Genomic DNA, 23,507 nt, shown 5'->3' on the forward strand with positions numbered 1-23,507 from the left:
GTTTTCCATTTCCAACCAGGCAAGTGCTGGTGCAGTACCTAATTTAAAGCCACCGTCGCTTCCTTTCCACGCGTAGCCCTTTCCTGTCTCATCGTCGCCATAAATCCTATCTATGTCGGTGCGACGTAAAGCCAATTGTAAAAAAAAAAAATATATTCAGTTGTAATCGTATTTCAACGGGAGCTAATACCAACGTTCCTAAATTATTTCTTTGTGTTGTGTTATTTATTAAGTAAATGCCCCGTAGTATGTTTGTGAGACCTGGTGAAAATTTTATTATACAGCATTGAATAAAAATCTCAACAAAAAAAACTGTTATTACGAATAATACCCGGGGCAGATTAATTACAGTCACATATAAAATAACATAATACAAACGAAATAATTTATACCGGTGAAAGTAAAGTTGTCCGCCTCTGTGGTGTAGTGGTTAGTGTGATTAGCTGCCACCCCTGGAGGCCCGGATTCGATTGCCGGCTCTGCCATGAAATTTGAAAAGTGGTACGAGGGCTGGAACGGGGTCCACTCAGCTTCGGGAGATCAACTGAGGACAGGTGGGTTCGATTCCCACCTCAGAGATCCTGGAAGTGGTTTTCCGTGCTTTCCCACTTCTCCTCCAAGCAAATGCCGGGATGGTACGGCCACTTCCTTCCCTCTTCCTTGTCTGTTCCTTCCACACTTCCCATCCCCCACCAAGGCCCCTGTTCAGCACAGCAGGTGAGGCCGCCTGGGCGAGGTACTTGGCATCCTCCCCAGTTGTATCCCCAGACCCAATGTCTCACGCTACAGGACACTGCCCTTGACGCGGTAGAGGTGGGATCCCTCGCTGAGTCCGAGGGAAAAGCCAGCCCTGGAGGGTAAACAGATTAAGAAAGAAAAAAGAAAGAAAGTTGGTATTCTGTCTCAATTACAATTAAATATATCATTTCTTACAATTGACTTTACGTCGCACCGACACAGATAGAACTTATGGGAAGGAAGCGGCCGCTGCCTTAATTAAGGTATAGCCTCAGCATTTGCCTGGTATGAAAACGGGAAACCAGGGAAAACCATCTTCAGGGCTGTCGACAGTGGGATTCGAAGCCACTGTCTCCCGAGTGCAAGCTCACAGCTGCGCGCCCGTAACCCCACGGCCAGCTCGCCCGGCACAATTACATAGATGTACGGCATGATTATGCGATTAAAAATAATTTAGTATTTGAATACACACTATGAAACTAACAGACAATAAAGAGACTGCCAGACTGACGAATGCGCGCGGCAAGCGGGTGAATTATAACTCAGTGGCCACGACCTCGGCAAAAAATATGTACCCTTCCTCACAGCAATGCAAAGTCCACTACTAGCCATAGCGCTATACAATAAAGGAAAGATTGAGCATATAAGACAACAAGGCTTGTACAAATAGCTTTTGTAAAAAGAATCCTACTTCCAGCTGGCTAAAGTGGAATAAAATGTAATATTTACTCTACAAAGTGGGAGTGGGATAGGCTGTCCCGCCTCACCCCACCCCCTAACCGCCGCTACTGTTTGTAGACACGCCAAAGATGCAGTAAATGAAATCTAATAACTTATTAATGTATACACGTGTAGACATTCAACTCGATAAAAGAGTTGATTGTATGGAACAAAAACTAATACTGTTCGGCGAAATATGGATGTAAAAAGCGTACGTCTGTTTGGAGCTTCTGTTGCACTCCGACCAGATTGTCCAGCTTAAAGTAATGTCTGTGTATTCACCGCTGCTGATCACACTAGCCATTGCCGATATGCAGACAGCAAATATAGTGCAGCTGTACCATACACCAGCCCAGAACTATGCGGTCGAAAGCGATGTTTACTAATGCAAGGGGTGCATTAGACCAGTAAAGCTGAGTAATACGCTGCGAGTGACACTCCGTTTCTTATCGCTTCATATTCTGACATAACCTGCCCGCTGGCAGTAGTTCCCCTGTGAAAATTAGTTGGTAGACATCCCATTCATCATTTGTGCATGCGGGGCATTTATAAGTAGAAAGTACGGCGTTCGAGAGCCACCTGGTATCTACATCCTTGTAGGAAGACGCTGCAGGGCTGCTGTTTTTTGGAGTAATATAGCATTCTTTTATAGGTAGATCTGCTAACTGGAAATGTAGTCTTTAATGTTTAGTATTCTCCTGTGTTGGTTGGTTGCAATCGCACCCGTGATCATGGGTCAGACATTATCAATGATCTCCCGAGGAAGCTAATCAAGCAGTGAACGGTGAGTATGACCGCCGTGAAATTGAAATCTTTTATTTAATAATAATAATAATAATAATAATAATAATAATAATAATAATAATAATAATAATAATAATAATAATAATAATAATAATAATAATAATAATAATAATAATAATAGTGCATGACAGAGTGTTGTAGATTCTAAGAATTGAACCGGGGCCATCGGTACAAAGACAAGCATTCTGTCCATTTAACCACAAAGCTGGACTTTATTTTGCTAAAGACATTGATTTGCTAAACCTTAGGCTACCATCTCCAATGATCTGGTGTTGAGTATTGACAGTAGCAGAGGCCAGGATAGTAGCTTGTGGAAAAGCCATGACAACAAAGCAGACTTCTGCGTTGGCAATTGGTTGCAGCTCAAAACGCTTAAGGCGTAACGTCACTAAACCAACCATCGAAAATGTGTAGCCAGGGGCTAGTGGTAGCTCACGTTTTGATCCCAGCATACGCCACTGGACCTCGCATCTCAATAAACATTTATTATCGTTTGAAACTTGTGCACTGAAAAGAGATTTGAAATTACTACTATAAAAACCACAGTAAAATGTAAGTGAATATTGCCCAGTATAGTACTAATATACCTAGTATAGTACTCTACACTCATTGTTCAGTACAGGTGCACATCGGTGTATTACTGTAATTTACATCTATTAAACATAATGCTGGTTTTAATATACGTTAGGCCTACTATTAACTCATTTATGTAATTATATAATTAGTCATTAATTTATTAGTTTATTATTTATTTATTTATTTATTTATTTATTTATTTATTTATTTATTTATTTATTTATTTATTTATTTATTTATTTATTTATTTATTTATTTATATTCTCACTGTTGTTTTCTCTTCTTTCTAGTTTGGGTAGCGAGGTTCTCTACAAAAATGAACGGATCCAGTACCCTTGCAAGAAACAGAATTGTCTAAAGAATCATCCAATAATTTCGTACAACTTTTCTATACCTAACAGCATCATGATTTACGATGCATATTTGCACTGGAGAGAAGCAATATTATAGAAAATTGTGCTTATATTCATAACGAAAAACAAGAATTAAAAAATATCTATGATCATATAATTTCCCTCTTCTCCTTGTTTACCTAATACCACGGTGTTAGCAGGATACGTGATAAAGCGAGCGCTTGGAACATGTACAGTACATTTAATGTCACCTAGTTCCCTTGTCTGCCTTTGCGGCACTTAAATGGAACGGCACAATCCTTCAATGAGCTACTGCTACCACTCAACCTTGATTGTACTTTTCGCTGTCTCCTTGTTTCTCGTCCTTCTTGTCCATGACTAGATGATGAAACCAAGAGAATGATGGCCCATCGCGACCCGTTATTTCGACATTATGAACAAACCCTAGATGACACAGACTTCGAATCTTACCGCATCTAAAGAAATCGCACAAAGCAGTTGATCAGAAAAAAATAAAATATAGATATTTCCGAAATTTAGCTAACAACCTAAATTCTAATCGTGCATGGGACCAACTTAGATCTCTGTGGATAGGAAAACTTCAACTCAGACAGACAATCGTGACATTCCACTTGACGAACTGAACGATTACTTTAGTAGAATAAATATTCAACCAACCCTAATTAACTGTACAGACTCACCGCCCTCCCCTCCAGCCAATTCACCATTCACCTTTCACAGTGTCACAGAAAACCAGCTTAAAAACGCTTTGCACTCTATTAAATCAAAGGCTCTAGGTGTGGATGATATCCCTATTACTTTTATATATAAGATTATGGGTGCTGCCCTGTCTATACTGATGCACATACTAAATTACTGTTTACTAAACGGAACTTTCTCTACTGTATGGAAAACAGCCAATATTATACCGGTACCTAAGAATTTAGACTCACAATCACCCACTGACTATCGTCCTGTGTCCATACTCCCTGCGCTTTCTAAAGCCTTTGAACGTTTAGTATATGAGCAAGTTCTGGAATATCTAAATAAAAATGCTCTTCTGGACCCTATGCAATCTGGATTTAAGAAGGGCCACAGTATTGCGACAGCAAGTTTGAAAGTTAGTGAAGACGTTAGAAACGCTATGGACAAACGACTGCTCACTATTTTATCCTTCTTGACTTCAGTAGCGCCTTTCACACTATAGAAATTCAGACTATGATAAAGAAAATGAAACTGCTAAATTTCGACCTGGCTGCGCTTAAGTTTTTTAGTTCTTATTTGAGTAACCGTCAACAGCGTGTAACAGTAAACGACAAGGCCTCTAAATGGAAAATGAAACTTAGTGGTGCCCCAGAGGGCAGTATTCTAGGGCCCTTACTTCTCTGTATTTATATCAATGACATACCATCAGTGATAGGAAATAACACACACCACCTCTATGCTGACGATCTACAAATTTATCGACACTGCAAGACTTCAGACTTAGATGAAACAATACAAGATATAAACAATGACCCCCGACGACTCAGTATAAATGCACAACGAAATTCTCTTGTACTAAACTCCACAAAATCTCAGGCAATCATAATTGGATCACGAAAATTATTGAGCTGCTCAAACAATGTCGCAATCCCGCCTATCCTACTGAATGGTAACATTATTCCCTACAGTAAAACGGTTAAACATCTCGGAATAATTATGAATGAAACACTTGATTGATCTGATCACAAGAAAGAAATACGTAAAAAGATTTTTGGAGTGCTTCACCCTCTTAAACGCCAGAGGGATGTATTTCCATTTGAGCTAAATGCCAAAATAATACAGACACTGGTTCTCCCTATTCTTGATTATTGTGACGTTGTTTTAGTTGACATGACGAGAGAAGAAACACTCAAACTTCAACGAGCACTGAATTCCTGTCTGCGATTTATTTACAATATCGGGTACGATGTTCATATCACCCCATACTATAAGGCTCTCTCATGGCTGAAGCCTGATAAACGTCGGCAGCTACACATGTTAACGATGGTGTTTAGAGTGTTAGCTGAAAACCAGCCAATGTATATTTCTTCTAAATTCACCTTTCTATCATCATTTCACAACTTAAATACACGTTGGAGATCGTTTCTTTCTATTCCAGTGCACCGCACAAATAAAATTAATAGATCATTTGTGGTGACCGGTGCCAGACTATGGAATTCCCTGCCAGCTCAGGCCAGAGAAACTAGCGCTTTGTCAAGACTTAAGGTCGCCTGCCGAGACTACCTGCTGAGGACAGATGACTGAATGGTTGAAGTATGAATGTGTGCGTGCCTGAGGATTAGTCATTTTGAAGAGTTGTTAATATTAATTAGTTTTAATATTAATTTAGTTAGTATTTTATTTAATTCATTTTCATTTCTATTAATGTTTGTAGTTTTAACTATATTAAGTATCTTAGTATTTTATTTAAGATTATGAGTAGAATATGGTTAAGTGTTAGAGAGGGCCTCGAGTCCTAACTTTGCCACTAAAAAAATACACTAATAAATAAATAAATAAATAAATAAATAAATAAATAAATAAATAAATAAATAAATAAATAAATAACCTAAAAATAAACTTTCCTTTAAGAATTAATTATCGTTGATCACGCAGGAGGGGCACTAAGACCGATGATAGAGACATCTAACAGTTGAAACCCAAAGTATCTAGTAACACATCAGGTCAAGTTAGATTACATATATGGCCTTATAGAAAGCGCACATTTTAACTGGCCGGAGATTGTGTACCCCCGGTACAATTATTATTATTATTATTATTATTATTATTATTATTATTATTATTATTATTATTAGCTGCCGCCCTCGGGGGCCCGGGTTCGATTCCCGATACTGCCGGAAATTTAAGATGCCACGAGGGCTGGTATGTGGTTGAAATGGTACGTGCAGCTCACCTCCAATGGGAGTGTGCGTGAAAAGAGCTGCACCACCTCGGGATGGTGACACGAGTTATCCGGCTCCATGGCTAAGTGGTTAGTGTGCTGGTATTTGGCCATAGGGTCGCAAATTTTAACCAAAATTGGTTAAATGCCGTGGCACGGGGATTGGGTGTATGTGTCGTCTTCAACATCATTTCATCCTCATCACGACTCGCAAGTTGCCTACGAGTGTCAAATCAAAAGGCCTGCACCAGTTCTCTCCGAAGGCCACGCGGAATTTAATTTCATCATTATTATAACGGCAAACACTAAATTCAGAGAAGATAGGAATCCACATATTATGTATTGAGAGAAGGAATCACACGGTAGGCTCACACAACGCATTGCCGCCTCGCAAGTGAAATTACGGGAACAGGGCCAGTACGTCAAGTGTCTTTATCGCAACTTTTTGATTACGGGAAGAGGACATTTACGTCACAACATGAAATAAAATATTGAACGCCATGTTTATGTAATTTATGACTGTACTTTCCTGTGTCTCGTAAAACAGTAAAAATAAACACTAGGCAGTAAAAACCAGCACCTTATTACCATGTACACTCCTTTATCATTCAACCTCAGTGACACATTTGAAATATATGGTACTTCTTGTACACCCCACTATATACTTTTATGGTTTTCCGAGAGAACATTGACAGATAATATTGTAAGTACTCGATAACACATATCACGTTGCAATACACCTTCGGGTATATATTCATCAACGCAAGTACCGAACATTGTCAGAATACGCCCTTCACCAATATGAAGAATATAATTGTCTTCTGCGTCTTACTACTCGTGATGGTAAGCTTTTTAACCTGATTCTTCGCTTTCAAATACTTGTGAGATTTTTCAATTTTCGGGCCAATTTTCATTATTTTCTTCTGTATTCATGGGAGGCTAGGAGTACCAGATCCATACTATACTATATCTTAACCGACTTCTAATTCAGGAAATCTGTTAGGAATGTACGAGTCTTCCGGGGATTTTTCGATGATAGAGACCACTATCTGATCTGTAGTGAATTAAGTATCGCTAGGCCTAGGGTAGAGGAAGTGAAATCTGTCTGCAAACGAATAAGGGTAGAAAATCTCCAGTACGAGGAAATTAGAAGTACATGGATATGATTAGTGAGAAGTTTTGAACAGTAGACAGCAAGAAGGTTCACGATACAGAAAGAGAATGGGCAGCATATAGGGATGCTGTAGTAAAAATAGCAATGGAATGCCTAGGAACAACTGCGTGTAAAGATGGGAAAAGGCGAATATCTTGGTGGAATGATGAAGTGAGAGAAGCTTGTAAACCTAAAAAGAAGGCTTATCAGAAATGACTCCAAACAAGGGCCTAGGCAGACAGGGATGTGTACGTAAATGAAAGAAAAGGAACGAAACAAATAGTTGTTGAATCCAAAAAGAAGTCGTGGGAAGATTTTTGTAATAACCTGGAAAGGCTAGGTCAAGCAGCAGGAAAGCCTTTCTGGACAGTAATAAAGAATCTTAGGAAGGGAGGGAAAAAGGAAATGAGCAGTGTTTTGAGTAATTCAGGTGAACTCATTATAGATCCCACGGAATCACTGGACAGGTGGAGGGAATATTTTGAACATCTTCTCAACGTAAAAGGAAATATTCCTGGTGGTGTTGCGAACAGCCGAGCTCATGGGGAGGAGGAAAATGATTTTGGTGAAATTAGCTTTAGGAAGTGGAAAGGGTGGTAAATAAACTCCATTGTCATAAAGCAGAAGGAATAGATGAAATTAGACCTGAAATGGTGAAGTATAGTTGGGAGGCAGGGATGAAATGGCTTCATAGAGTAGTAAGATTAGCATGTAGTGTTGGTAAGGTACCTTCAGATTGGACAAAAGCAGTAATTGCACCTATCTATAAACAAGGGAACAGGAAGAATTGCAACAACTATCGAGGTATCTCATTCATTTATATACCAGGCAAAGTATTCACTGGTATCCCGAAAGGGAGGATGCGATCAGTAGTTGAGAGGAAGTTGGATGAAAACCAGTGTGGTTTAGACCACAGAAAGGCTGTCAGGATCAGATTTTCAGCACGCGCCAGCTTATTGAAAAATGCTATGTGAGGAATAGGCAGTTGTGTTTATGTTTCGTAGATCTAGAGAAAACAAATGACAGGGTACCGAGGGAAAAGATGTTCGGGATACGGGGGGAACTATGGAATTAAAGGTAGATTATTAAAATCAATCAAAGGCATTTATGTTGTCAATTGGGCTTCAGTGAGAATTGATGGTAGAATGAGTTCCTGGTACAGGGTACTTACAGGGGTATGACAAGGCTGTATTCTTTCACCTTTGCTATTCGTAGTTTACATGGATCATCTCCTGAAAGGTACAAAATGGCAGGGAGGTATTCAGTTAGGCGGAAATATAGTAAGCAGTCTGGCCTATGCTGACGACTTGGTCTTAATGGCAGATTGTGCCGAAAGCCTGCAGTCTAATATCTTGGAACTTGAAAATAGGTGCAGTGAGTATGGTATGAAAATTAGCCTCTCAAAGACTAAATTGATGTCAGTAGGTAAGAAATTCAATAGAATGTAACGTCATATTGGTGATATAAAGCTAGAACGGGCCGATAACTTCAAGTATTTAGGTTTCGTGTTCTCCCAGGATGGTAATATTGAACCCATAATTCTACGATGAAAAATAATTGCAGATATTTTTTTCAGCTACAAATAACTTTTTTGAGAGTAGCCATGTTTTATCTCAAGAGTCTCGCTTTCCATGGGAACAGCACTCACCGTGACGAGCGAGCCACCCTCTCGTGAAATGCCGGGACACTTTGGTTGATATCGAGTACTGACTAATTTAGAAATTTTGGAAAATCCTTCACAACGAGAGATTTTGGCAACATGGTTAATCCAGGAATAAAGGATCGAAATCATTAATAAACATTACATAGAGGCAGAATCCACAGGGTGAATATAAATGCAATTAAGCCTGGAGGAAAGTTGGCGTCCCTACTCGCGGATTTGCGACACGTGCCGAGGTCATCTCTGAAGAAAGCCCGCAAAGTTACATGTTAGAAATAAATTTATTACGCCCATCGCAAGCATGGGAAAAATATAAAATTAACACCATAGTGAATTATAATTCTGTCTGAATTTGTGTAATAAATTTCAAGAAAATTGGCCCAGCGGATGTGGTATAAGGAGATTGCAACACCAAGCTTCATGGTGAGGGTAGCGTCCTCTCAGAGGGTATAAAAGAAATCCCCTCCACCTACATTTACATACATTCTGTCTGAAGGTCTGGACGGTGGAACCTACGTCGCTCGTCTACAAGAAAGTGCGGGATTTGTGTCTTAAAATTAACTTATATTGTCTATTCATGGGAATGGTTTATGTAGAGTATTTAACTGAAGGTGATAGAAGTTTTTCTGAGCTTCCGCCGACGAAAACTATGAAGGCATAGATATCTGCTTAAAATACATATCTGATTTCATCTTATTACATTGTGTGTGTTTGATATTGTCAAAGGGGGTTTGGAGGCTAGTCAGAGAATGTCTGACTTCGTTTTTTTGGAACACCTGTTATTATTAGGGTGAACGGGGACAGAGTCCTGGGAGACAGTCGTAGTCGACAGCAGAGAGGGAAGTTCGTTGTATGAGTAAAGCGAGGAAAGCGCGTCATTTTGTGTTGTTAATCAATAGCGAGTGTAAAATCTGTGTATTTTAAGTAATTTATAAGAAGATGATGTATTCTGCAGCCACGAATGGCTAAATCCGAGGTCAGCTGGTTAAATGTAGCCGGAATCTCCAAGATGACTACTTACAGGTCTGTCTTTATTTTGTCTGTCCCAAAAAATCCATTGCGTGTGTCGAATTAGTATTTAATAATGATCAGGCGAAATTGTTATATTTCTGGTCATCGTGTGGAACTCTTCAGGGCAGTAAAAATCACGTTGAGAAACTGTAAAATGCGAAATTTAAATAATGTGTTAAAATTATTTGAGATAGTGTTCAAACTGAGTAAAGTTAGGAAGGTGATAACGATAATATAGTCGCAGCGAACATGATAATTTCGAATATCCTATGAGTTCAGAAAATTTAGTCGAAATAATAATAATAATAATAATAATAATAATAATAATAACAATAATAATAATAATATTTACAGCAGGGCAAATTTTCTATGTTAAACATGTATTTAACAGTAATGTTGAGTAAGATTTGCGTTCGTGTCGAAATCCAGTGAAGTCTGAAAAAGTTATATTTATTCGTGGGAAGTTAATTTTTGTAACACCGTGTATCTTGTGATATGGGAAATCACGGCATGTTATTTTGTCCTTGAGGTCCGAGAAAAGTTGTAATGAAATGAATGAAAATATTCTTATAAAATTGTTCGTCATGGGAGTATCAAGGTTTGAAAGGTTTTGAAACTGAAAGAAATGGATTGTGTCGGAATAATATGTTGAGATAATAGTTGTGTAGATGTTGAAGCCATAGGAAGCCTGTATTTCATGAGTAATGCCGCCATGATGATAGGCGATGAAGATGATTTTTTGAGACAGGCTATATTTGCCGATAGCGAAGAATTTTTGAGACAGGCTGTGTATTAAATGTGATATTTCTGTGGCAGGTTGTATTGAGATTCCGATATCAATCCGGAACAGTTGATCGTTTGAATGGTGGTCAAAGTTGAAGTGAGTGCTTTGTGACGCACATTATGATTTCAAGTCAAGAACTCCCCATGAAAAACAATTTCTGTAGAAGATTGTAGCTCTTGGCAGTTAAGTCCAATGACGATATATGTAACGTCAGCATAGTGAATGTTATAGTACGCGACCTCAAGAATAGAAGGGCATTCTGAAAATACGGTTGGTGTATTTTTATATTATGAGACGAGATTATCATTAAATCGGAAACATTGTGGGATGAGATATTGGACGTTATCAAAGTGATGGTTTGGCTGTGTAGGTTCATTGATTTTCGCTTCACTGGATATTTCGTGGATATGAATGTTTGGAACAGTGAGATGGTAAGCGATTTTTGGTCCTCACCCTAGAATTACAGTGTGGATTTTGTGATGGTGATGATCACTGTTTTTGGCGATATTCACGTAATGTTAGACGTGTGCTGAAATTTATTATTATTCTTCCAAACTTCACTGCGTGCGGCGAGATCGTGTTTGAGTAGTGGATTGAGTAGCGACGTGTTATTAATTTTCATTTTACATTTTATTGACGAGATAGGGTCTTAGTTGCATTTCCAAACTTGCGTTCAATCTGTTCGTTTCATTGTGTGCTATAGTTTCGTCAAGGTTTCAAGCTAAATAACAGTAATTATGTTTGAAGTTACGATTTCGCCTGACATTTTAGAGGATGAGTAGACATCCCATTTTCCTCTCGACAATAGATTTAGGACGTTACGCGTATCATAGGAGTATACTGATGAGTAGACATCCCCATTTATGCTCAACGATAGGTTTAGGATGCTGTGTGTGTATATAGATGTTATTGTTAGGGTATGTAGACACTGTAGGCTCGACGACAGGATTAATAATAATTAATGTTATTTGCTTTACGTCCCACTAACTACTTTTATGGTCTTCGGAGACGCCGAGGTGCCGGAATTTAGTCCCGCAGGAGTTCTTTTACGTGCCAGGAAATCTACCGACACGAGGCTGTCGTATTTGAGCACCTTCAAATACCACCGGACTGAGCCAGGATCGAACCTGCCAAGTTGGGGTTAGAAGGCCAGCGCCTTAACCATCTCAGCCACTCAGCCCGGCGACGACAGAATTAGGGTGTCGTCTGTATATAGTCAAGTCTTAGGTTAGGTGTTTTTTGGAAGTGACTTGAACGATGGTAATGTCTGCAGTAGTGTATGTAGTGCGAAGAGTGTTAGCAAGGTAATATTGAGGCCATGTTTCGGCGCAATCCTTACCAGCTGGAAGGTGTTTACCTAAGATTATGGAACTACCAGAGGCATAACATGAGGGTTGTCCAGCATTGGATACTGAGCTAACGGTGATTGATTATTACTGATGTTTGCTACGCGCGTTTGAGTTCATTCAACTTTAGTATTTTTCATTTATTTCCGGACTTAATTATTTTGTCGTTCAGACGTCCGATTGCTTTGAAAGTGTGCTTGTGGACACTTAGCTTATTTCTGTGCGACTTGAGTTAAGAATGCGGTTTCGATTCGCCACTTATGAATATATTTTATTTTCAATTTTCGTTCTTTCATTTTATAATAGGTATGACTTTGATCTGTCAATATCTTGTAGTTAGTTTATTGGGACAAACATAAGTAGGCGGACTTGTAAGGGTAGTCATAATTTGTAAAATGGAGATAATTCCATAGATTATTTTGGTATTTTCGTCTTTTATTTTATCATGTGGACTTGTAAGTTTATTAAACTCAACATAACCGTTCATAACCTGAAAGCTGATTTTGTAAGAATATTTTTCAAGTGAGTTATCACTTGTTTCTTTAACTTCAGTGTTTAGCATTTTTTTCTAAATGCATGATGAATAAGTGTTTCATGCATTTCGCAGTTTTGTTCCTTCAGAACGACGTAACGTAAGATCCTCTCGGATCGAGTTGTTCTTGGTTTCTTCTGAACAGCTGTTTGGGTGATGCACGTTTCAGCATCGGGATTGTTCCGTAACTTAAGGGTGTCACGAGATCACAATATATGGTGGAATTTTATTTTTAATAATGACTGCACTGCTGTTAACTGGTAGTGAACACCATGCTTTCCAGCAGTATTTCGCTACCTATCCAAAGCAACTGATAGTCAATTTGGTTCGATTAAGGGTCCATTCGGCCGGTGATCCCATATCCGACAGGATATTTGACTGGTGGATAACCTTAATTAAATGTAAATCTGAAATTCTACTTGTTGAAGGTCAGATTTTCCACGGATCGTGTGGATTAATTCTCAGTTATCGCTTGGATCAAAAAGGTGCCCGATTTTCAGGTTTTATTTTCGTTTTTCTAGTTTTCGCTGTCCACTAATTTGTGATATTTTCTACTTTCCTCCGAAGAAAGTTCTTTCATAAATGTAAAAGGGATCACACTCACGCAATGCAATGTGACTGCGCTTAAATGTTAAATAATTAAAATTTTCTTTTCTGATGAATAATTTTATAACATTTTTTTTTTTTTTTTTTTTTTCATTTTGACAATTCAATAGAAGTTAGTAAGCACATATTTGCTCCTCATTTCAAGTAGTTAGGCTTTCTTCTGAACCCCATCGTTTGGTCAAGATCGTGATCGAAATATACTCGCTACGACCCCAAGATGTAAGAGTTCGATATTGCTCTATTGCAGTAGCAGTGGCCGACCAACGATGGAATGGTAAGTTCAAAGGTTCAATTTATTAAGTGAGATTGAATCAAGGTGTAGTAAATCTAACGCAGTGAGCTCGCAGTTGCGATCAACAGTACCGGTATTCTATAAGAAGGAAGTCAGCTCTCAGGACGAAACTATCTTTACATCGGTCTGCTTTCAGACCAACTTTGCTTTACGGGAGCGAAAGCTGGGTGGGCTCAGGATATCTTATTCATAAGTTAGAAGTAACAGTCATGAAAGTAGCAAGAATGATTGCTGGTACAAACAGGTGGGAACAATTGGCAGGAGGATACTAGGAATGAGGAGATAAAGGCTAATTTAGGAATGAATTCGATGGATGAAGCTGTACGCATAAACCGGCTTCGGTGGTGGGGTCATGTGACGCGAATGGAAGAGAATAGGTTACGTAGAAGAATAATGGACTCTGTTGTGGAGGGTAAGAGAAGTAGAGGTAGAACAAGACGACGATGGTTAGACTCAGTTTCTAACGATTTAAAGATAAGAGGTATAGAACTAAATGAGGCCACAACACTAGTTGCAAATCGAGGATTGTGGTGACGTTTAGTAAATTCACAGAGGCTTGCAGACTGAACGCTGAAAGACAGAACAGTATTTAATGATAATGTATGTATGTACGTATGTATTCATATGCACTAATACAGGGGTAGACAATGTAAGCTATTCGACCAATTTGATAATCATCTAACGGCTAGTTAACGAGTACAGTCTCATGCCGGAAGAATTTGAGTGTCCAGACACAAGTACCACTGAAGTGCCATCTGTCGATGCTTAGAAAATTATTTATCTCCCACAATCGTGAATTTTATTAACGTCATAATTATGACTCTGATAGTATGAACGTGTTTGAAGTAGGGGTTGTCTTGAGTTGGACTACACACTCGTGCTTCAGAACTTTCTGATTAAGTGAGGAAAGCAATGGCAAACTCTCATACTTCTCGTGGTGCCTAGTAATCCTAAATTTGGCACCTCCGCCGGTTTTGTGGATTCTCTGTACCGACATAGCGTTCGGTGGTGCTATTTGAGAATTCCCCAGATGCAGGCTAATAACATCACAGAAACAAAACCACCAGCAGGAAGACTTTGAGTGAAGAGGAGAGGCCAGAAACATTCCCAAGAAATGAAAGTAGATATACCTTTTGAATGTAATATACTACTTAAAAGGCAGAGAGCGTAGATAACGAAGCCGTATCCAGCAGCAAGTTGCGTTTAATTATCCCCAAGGAGCCGGGGAATATGGAGAGAAACCAGACTCTCCTTATAATCAACAACGATACAATAAGAAAAAATCGAATTTAAAAATTCCAATCATTATAGAAACACAATAATAATGAGAAGAAGAAGAAGAAGAAGAATGGTGGTGGTGGTGGTGGTGGTGATGATGATGATGATGATTCTAACATTCTGTAATATCGAACGTTGCTCTTGGCTACGATTCGTGGAGAAGGCACCTGCTGTATCGAGAGAGCTTCGGTCACAAACAGTCTGTGACCGAGAAGGATAGCAGACAGTTCTCTGAAAAGAAAAAGAGAAGAAAACTACACACTTCACTGACTAGTATGCCCGAATTTGTTATTGCTAACATTTTCACTAAAACAAAACTAATGTCTACTGGGGAACGAGAAAATTATTTCACTTCATAAAATAGAACAAAGACATTGCTGAGATAAGCAATGACGACTGAGAGGTAAGAACGCACTGGCTATGATCAAGAGGCAAGTCCACTGAATGTTCACAACGGAAAACGAAAGAATCACAATTCCTCGGTGATCAAACGGCGCGGTACGTGAACAAATTGAGCTGGTTGGTAAATATTGCTGGTGTTACTTTAAATCTTTTCAGACTCTCACAACTGCAATTGCAGTCTGGACGCAGTTGCTGAAGGTGACGGATGACATAAGTACAAACACATTTCTATAATTCAATAAGGTGACAGTTGAAGAGTACTGCAATTATTATTTGTTATTACTTATTAAAAATATCACCAACTCTCAATCATTAACAGGTTTACGCAACTTAAGCAATGTTGCACATAGCCTTCACTGGGTTTCACTAGGAGACCCAGGCATAATAATATGCCTGTGTAACCTGAGGAAAAACTACGGAAGAGACTGTATCGAAGAGCGGCCAGAACCGCCAACACGGGCTTTGGATCATCCTTCTCCTACTTTCTTGACGAGCCTCGGTATTGCTCGAGCGCAATTGTGGGAGGTGGCGAGAGTGTGAAACGATCGAAAAATAAATAAGTTAAATCTTTAAGATTGAGTTTTGTCTAATGTGAAAGTAGGAATTTTGGACTCACCTAGTTACTGGATACTGCTTAGCACGACTAGGAATGACAAGAATCGGGTAATGGGGTCAGGAATGTAAATTAATTTCTGAATTGCGACATAAAGATAAACATCGCTATCATTATGAAATCTCCACACCAGAAAAAAGGTATTACGCGAAATAAATTGACTCGCCTGAAGGGGGTTTAATGATCTCAGCTCATCGCAGACTACATTTGGCATGAAGTATCGGCTCCATCATATCATTTAGCAGATGTCCCCTACGTAATACATTCTATTCTTAGCATGTACAACCGGATCTTTACGTTACATGAGTACACACACAATATTTATATCAAATACACAATGAGCAAAATTCTCCGGACTCATCGTATACCCTGTTCTGTTTGAACTCAAAGAAATAATGTACTGAACAAATCATTTGTACAAAAGGACACTGCTGGAAGAAAATCCTAGACACACGCTTCCTCTGGCCCGGTGGAGAGTTTAATCAAGCTTAACACAAGCTTGCGCAGACCGGCTTCCCACGGTGTTCAAGCCGGTCTCCTTCTGACTGAGAGATACACACATGGAAATATCTTAATTATCATCTTTTATGACTACCATATTTTGATTTTAAATCACATGCTCGTAGGCGAACTCTTAAAACAAACGCAGTGTGAAGTCTGTTTAGGCAAGGCTATTACTCACGTGTCCGGGGAGTCTCCTCCGTGCGAGGGAACGGAACAAGAAAAGGTTCTTATTCGTGCACATAGTCTATCAATTAACAGCTCCTGTCTATTCCTCGACAGCCATAGGTTCAGCCCGTCGGAACTACGAATACCAATTGCCTCCCCAAGACAAACTTCTTATCATACTATCAATTTGTTTCTCTCGTAGACGCCCCAAGGAATATCATTCACTGATCCATCATTTACTCATTCATTAAGTAAATTATCTTGGGCATTATCATATTCTAATTCACTTTTCCGTATCGCATAGCAGTAAAATTGTGTGCTCCTCATTCTCGCCGTTTTTTTCACGTCACCTGTCGTAATTCCTTGGCTTATGGGCTAGCATAATTCCTTTCTCAACCCTTCATATTTCTCTTCGTTCACCCTAAACATTCTGATCACTCTCTCAAACTATCGGTACCACAACATTTCACACTGATTTCGCACAAAAAGAACCACTCCAGACACATTCTACTAAAACCAAAAATCAAGGGAAATTTGCATATTGTTTCTAACATTTTCCCCTAAATAATCACAAGTTCTTATCACTTTATCTCAGGCAGACTCTTCTTTCTTGAATATATCATATCTTAATACTAATGTACGTGTCAGCTTGAGTATGCAAATCTGAAATGGAATGGAAAGATGCAGAAACTGCCAATGAGCTGTACAGGACACTCTTCTGTTTCAATATGTATACGCATGATTTAAACTGATTTGTAAGAATCTGATGATATTCTAGTGGCATGGAACTTGCCATTGTTTATTTAATAGTGTGTACGTTTACTGGTATGTTATATTGTTATATGTTACAATGCTTTATATTCAAAAACAGAGGTAAGGTTATCCACGTGTTCAATACTACTTACAATATTTTAATGATAACACATTGTAAGTAGTATTGAACAGGTGGATAACCTTTCCATGGAATAATAAAATGTGATATTTTACTGATAACACATTGTAAGTAGTATTGAACAGGTGGGTAACCTTACCTCTGTTTGTGAATGTAAATCTTTTTTCAATACGGACCATTATGAAGTTTTTGACGTTAAACAATGCTTTATGTCGCAGATGGAAAGCTAATGTTACGCTTACTAAGTCGGTCTGGAAAATATGCGAAGGCTGTTTTTAATTGAAGGCCACCTTTTAAAATGAAATAACCAACATTTTATTTTAAACTCACATTTATTTCAGGCTTTTACATACATTTTTCTATTTTTCTACGTAGTTGCCTTGTGTATATAGGCACTTGTCGTACAGTCAAGCTAAATTTGTAATCCCTCTTCAAAGAAGTCTGACGCCTGTTCTGACAGCCAAGAATTCACGGCCGTTTTCCCTTCTTCATCATCGCTGAAAGACTTGCCGCCAAGAAACCGTTTCAGCTGCCAAGAAAGTAAAAATTGCTCGGTGCAAGTTCAGGGCTATACGATGGGTAAATCACAACTTACTTCCTGAAAGAGTCAACCATTTCCCGAGTCTGGACGACAGTGTGAGGCGTTGCATTATCGTGAAGGTGCAGAATTCCCTTTGTCAGCATGCCTCACCGTTTGTTCTGAATCGCACGGCGGAGACCAAGACACGTGAGGAAAATCCTATGAGAGAGTGGTTATCGAGAATCTTCTGTCTTCATGAATTTTCGTGCCTATTTCAGTCAGCAAATGTTCTGTCTTCTCAGATGATTAACCTTCGTCAAGAACACTGTAACGACCACTTTTGAACTCCCTTACCTATTTTCACACTGTAACTTCGCTGACTGCGTTAACCCCTTTCACTGCACAAAGCCGACAGAGACGTCTGCAGTCGAAATGTTTCTTGCACTCCAAAACTTTTACTGACAGAATCTCACGCGTGGTGGGCTATTCAATAATCCTGAACAATTTATAGGTGCACAGTTCAGCGTACAGTTTAGCTACACAGCTGCAACTGACGTCAACTTGTAAAAGTAAAGAACATTCCTCGTAAATTCCTTCTTAACAAAATAATGCTAGGATAATTCAACTGTTCGTGAGGCATTGTTGTAACAAAATATTTTGAAATGCAAACTCATAATTGCTAGTGATTTCCCTGTCACAGCGGAGATCCTCAAAATAGTTTACAGCATGTATATACACAATGCCTGACAAAACATTAAGCACGCAGAAGGAGTGGTTCGTTATTATACCATTTAGGTACACATACCATTGATGTGTGCGTAAATTACTAGATTTACAAGGATCTGTAATGGCAGAACGCCCACCAGGGTGCATTCGTAATGGCACCGTCCTGTTGTTTATAAGTTGTTACCAGTCAACTGCTATGAGTCAGACAGTTAAGCAAGACGTCCAGAGAGGACTACGTACAGTACAAAGCACCCGCGATGTCTCGCAGACGCGTTAGACAGCTTATCCTCCAACTGACAGCATTTGATAGACGCCGCATTTTGGGACTGCAAGAGGCTGGTTGTTCGTATCGTACAATTGCCAGACATGTGAGGCATTCAGATGTCACAGTGGCTTAATGATGGACTCAGTGAGTACATGGGGGCATCCTATCACGTTGCGCAGGTTCTGGTCAACCAAGAACCATCACCTAGAGGTAGGACCGTCGTATGGTGCGCCAAGCATTGCGGGATCCTCTAACTTCGGCACACGGAATCCGCGAACATGTACTGGAGACTCTAAATCATCCTATGATTTCCCGCACAGTGTCTCTATGACTCGCATCCGCCGTCTTGGGATCCTAGAGCTTGAGGCGGTGGTTGCCATTGACACCGGAATACCAATGCCTGCCTTTGAAGAGGTGCCTTCAACGGGAGGCTTGGACAGAGGACGACTGGTGTTGCATCATGTTCAGTGATGAATCCCACGTCTGCATAATTTCCGATGACCGTTGTGTGCAGGTTTGGAGGCGTCGAGCTCTGAGGGCTTATCTTGCCATTATTGTTGAAAGATACACAAGCGTAATCTCTGGCATCATGGTGTGGGGAGCCATAGAAAATACGTTCAAGTCATCTTTAATAGTGCCTCGGCAGACTTTGACGGCACAGCGATACGTCACAGACTTTCTGCGTCCGCACGTGCTATCCGTTATGTCACAGCACCGTGGGACAGTGTTCCAACAAGATAATACACGTCCACACACAGTACGTGTGTCTAGGGACTGCCAAGAGAATGTTGAGGTTAACCCATGACCAACAAGTTCCCCGGACCTCTCCGTTATTGAACACGTGTGGGGTGACATTGGAAGGGGACTTTCTACTAGTAACAACCTGCAGGAGCTGGAGGGATGGCTGCATGAACTCTGGACATGCTGTTTGACATCATTACGAACCGCACAAGGGCATGCATTGTAGCCAGGTGGGGTGCAACACCCTACTGACCTGGCGCCAACATTCCACCTGTAACTGTCAACGGCCTTGTCTCTTTCTTCCCACTTGTAATCAGTTCAATAAAGGCACATGGTCTTTCAGCATGTGTAGTTTCATTCACTTTCAACAACTCCTTCTGGGTGCTTCACTTTTTTTTTGTCAGGCAGTGTACACTGTCCAACACATTTCCGTTTTTCTCCACCTGCTTTGTTTCCGACCACATCAGTTCCAGTTGCTCTTTTGATCAGATTCTCTCTTAATCGTCTGTTCGTCCAGTCAAGTCCTCTCTTTATTTTTTGGTTTGAAAGAGAAATTTGTAGTATCTTGTCAGTGCAAAAATATTATATGTATTTCTTTGTTTCATTATTCCAGGCAATCGCCACGCACCAGAGTTATGCAAAGCCAGTAAGTACAGTTCAACAATTACAACTGAAATAATTAATTATACATTGCAATTTTCAAAAGTTAGTATATAAAGCACAAGGAACGAAATTCATATACAGTGTATATATTTTATTAAATATGCACTATGTCCAGAAACGTAATGTTCCCGTTTCAAGAAAGAAACCTCTACGTGTTTAAATATATCGAATTTGCACCGTCCATGTGCAGTTATTCTGCGTCCAGTTACAATAACATGTACCTGCGTGTAACGCCTCGCCACATTCACTGAGAAACACGGGTTAGTCCAACATCCACCGCTGCCTCAAGCCTCCAGGACGGAAAGCAGACACGTGACATCAGGAGTTGTTTGCTCTGCTCACTGAGGCAGAAGACGGAGGATATTTAGACGTGTGGTGGTGATTCTTTTGTAGCGGGAAATGGTACGTTTTCTAATAAGTGCTCCTGGTCAATGTAGTATCTACTCGGTCTTCCTATAAGACTTTAAGGTGTGTAATTTAGACCCACATAAGGCGTACCTGAAATAATTTTAACGAATGCCGCAGCACATTCCTTAAAGGCATAGTTATTGTTCGTTTTCTTGTACTAGCGATAAGATATGTCTCTTTTAGAGAAAATAAAGAAAATAAAGCCATTGTTCCTCAGAGTCATACTCTTAAAGCAGATTCACTTTTATTCATCTATTTCTTGGAGAAGCTTTTGATCTGTGTCCAAATTGCTCCGAACATTTTGCTCTACATCCGCATCTCTGTTGCTTCCAATCGCTGTCTTCCTTGTTTCCCAGATGTTCAGCTTTAACACTCACATGGAAGTACACTCCAAAAGTCTACTTGTTTCAATGTTTAGGTATTTGCCGCTTTGTACATGTTTCCTTGTTTCTGAAGGCTTTCTATCTCTCACACCACGGGTACTTCCATTGTCACTTGTTAAGGTGCCTCAGACGTATTAAATTTGGCTAAACTGTTTATTTTTCGCATTGCCGGTTTTTACTTGAGATACATACAACCACCATTCCTTTAGTGATTACTTTCAGGTTCCACTTAGATATGATTTCATCCAATACTCTATGCATTGCGTTTGCATTGTCAGCAACTATTACAGTTTCATTTGCTTATCTTAGGCAACTCACCCGTTTCCCATCCATTTTATTACTAATTGCTTTCTAATTTCAACACTGCAGTTTCCTCTTCTAGTTATAGTCGCCTTGCATTTTTATTTTATCAGAAATTAATTTAATTATCAGCAAAATCTAAATCAGTCCCATGTGGATACCAGCCCTATGGATACACACAACAGACGTTATATTTACAGGTTCACTTGTTATTGATACAGCTTATACTGCAGGGTGGGCCAGAAGTCACGATCGGATGTTTAATGTTAACCCCTAATTAATCGCTCACGGAGATTTCCTCCGGGCCGATTACATTTTGTACGGTACTGAACCTCCAATTGAACTTGTTCATTTTGACTCGTCCTGTCAGCATTTCGGCGCGATCGTGCATCCTGTGTGCGAGTGTGGGATCATTGTTTAGACGAGTGACATCGCCTGCACGTTTCCTACGTGAGCGATTAAGTAAATTACCTTCTATTTTTGTGCATATTTTTTATTTATTTTAGAGTTCGATGACCTTGTTGTTATGTTCTTCTAAACTTATTTTAGAAAAATATTATTTCATATTTCATATGAAGTGGTCGTCGTAGGTAATGGTGAGTTTCACGAATTTAATATCATATGGTCATTCGACATAGATAAGGTCTACAGTATTCTGCTTTTAGATCAAACAAACTGTGTAAAAATAACCTACAAGTACTTAAAAGGGTTTCTTTTAATTACACCGAAGAATACTGCAAATGAACATGCCAAAACAACATCTCAAAGGAAAAAAATGACGCGCAATTTTCACCCCGGAGGTTACCTCCGTGCGCGACTAGTAACGTAATAATTTTCGCGCTACTAGACAAGGGTTAATGTACTGAAACAAGAAGCAACATGAAAGGCAAAAAAAAATCCAGAAAAATATACATGATAAAATGGAATAAGACAAAGGACCACAGCCAATTAATGCTCGTTTTAAAATGCGAGCTTCTGGGTGGCCATACATGAGGCCCCCCACGTCCAATCCATAACGGAAAATTGTTGTTCAACCAGTCAAGAACACGAAACCAGTAGTGTCCTGGCGCACCATCCTGTTGCATAACTACTTCCTTCAGCAGGCCAATTTTGTCGAGTTCATGGAACAGCCACTGAGATGTCATTTGGTAGTAGGATTCCCCTGTCACATGGAGTGACGCATAGCAATTATCACCAGTGTTGGTGCATTTTCAGTGACCACTACCAGAAGGAAGACGTACTTCAGGCAGGGATGAACATTATTCTAAAAGTAGAACACTTTTCCAGATCAATATAACCGTGAAACTATATGAAGAGCCCTGGAGAAATGGGGGCGATGTCCACTTTGGATCTTTTCTCAGGAAATGGTTGTAAAAAAATTAAAAACTATATAATTAGGAAGCTAGTCAAGAACAGTACCTCATATTTGTTCTGTGTATGAACTGTAATATACTAAACTATGGTAGATAGTTGCAAGGACAATAATAGCTTATTAGAAGAGCATTTGTTGGAAAATTCACTTAACGTTTCACTCTACAGGGGAAAAACGGGTCTTTTATAAGACCAACAATGAATAAACGGGGCTTACTGTACTAAAAAATATGAAACACTCAAAGAACCGCCTATAGAACATGACCTAGTCTATATATATATATATATAAAAGCAAGTCGGTCTGCAGCGATCTATATATATGTAAAGGTATAAAAATGAAAATAGACGTGAATTAATGAGGCACTTGCAGAAATCTCAGATATTTGAAACTTGGTACCGGAGAATCTGATGACCCCAGGATCCCTAGAAAAATCGAAAATTCGCAAAATTCCCTGAAGGGGAACGCCGGGGGCTTCGAATTTTTGGCTCAGCATAACAACATGGTCGTATAATTTATTAAAAGCAACAACCTATACGTTTCGTGGGCTTAAATAATTTTCAGGAATTTTCTAACTTTTATCACCCGTCCCCCCAAATCAGGATGGCGGCACAACCTGCCAGACGAGGTAGAAAATTGAAATTTGTGGAATTATAGCTTTTAGTCTAACCGACGGAGAAATTCCAAGATGTTCAAAAGTTTCACTTTTTACCCCCAAATATATCGAAATATGGAAGCATTTTTAATGACTGTGCAGACATTCCTTTTGAGGTATT

General features: G+C 39.5%; 1 long non-coding RNA gene across 1 annotated transcript in view; it reads left to right on the forward strand.

Annotated features, from left to right (window-relative positions):
* The first annotated feature begins 6,883 nt into the window (after positions 1-6,883).
* The window catches only part of LOC136886375 (uncharacterized), a 29,831-nt gene continuing 13,207 nt past the window's right edge, over positions 6,884-23,507 (forward strand). The window contains exons 1-2 of the long non-coding RNA XR_010861784.2: positions 6,884-6,960; positions 20,221-20,253. This is a non-coding gene — a long non-coding RNA (uncharacterized lncRNA). The remainder of the gene's footprint in view (positions 6,961-20,220; positions 20,254-23,507) is intronic.

This window comes from Anabrus simplex, chromosome X (genome assembly GCF_040414725.1).
Source record: "Anabrus simplex isolate iqAnaSimp1 chromosome X, ASM4041472v1, whole genome shotgun sequence".
NCBI classification, from domain to species: Eukaryota; Metazoa; Arthropoda; class Insecta; order Orthoptera; family Tettigoniidae; genus Anabrus; species Anabrus simplex.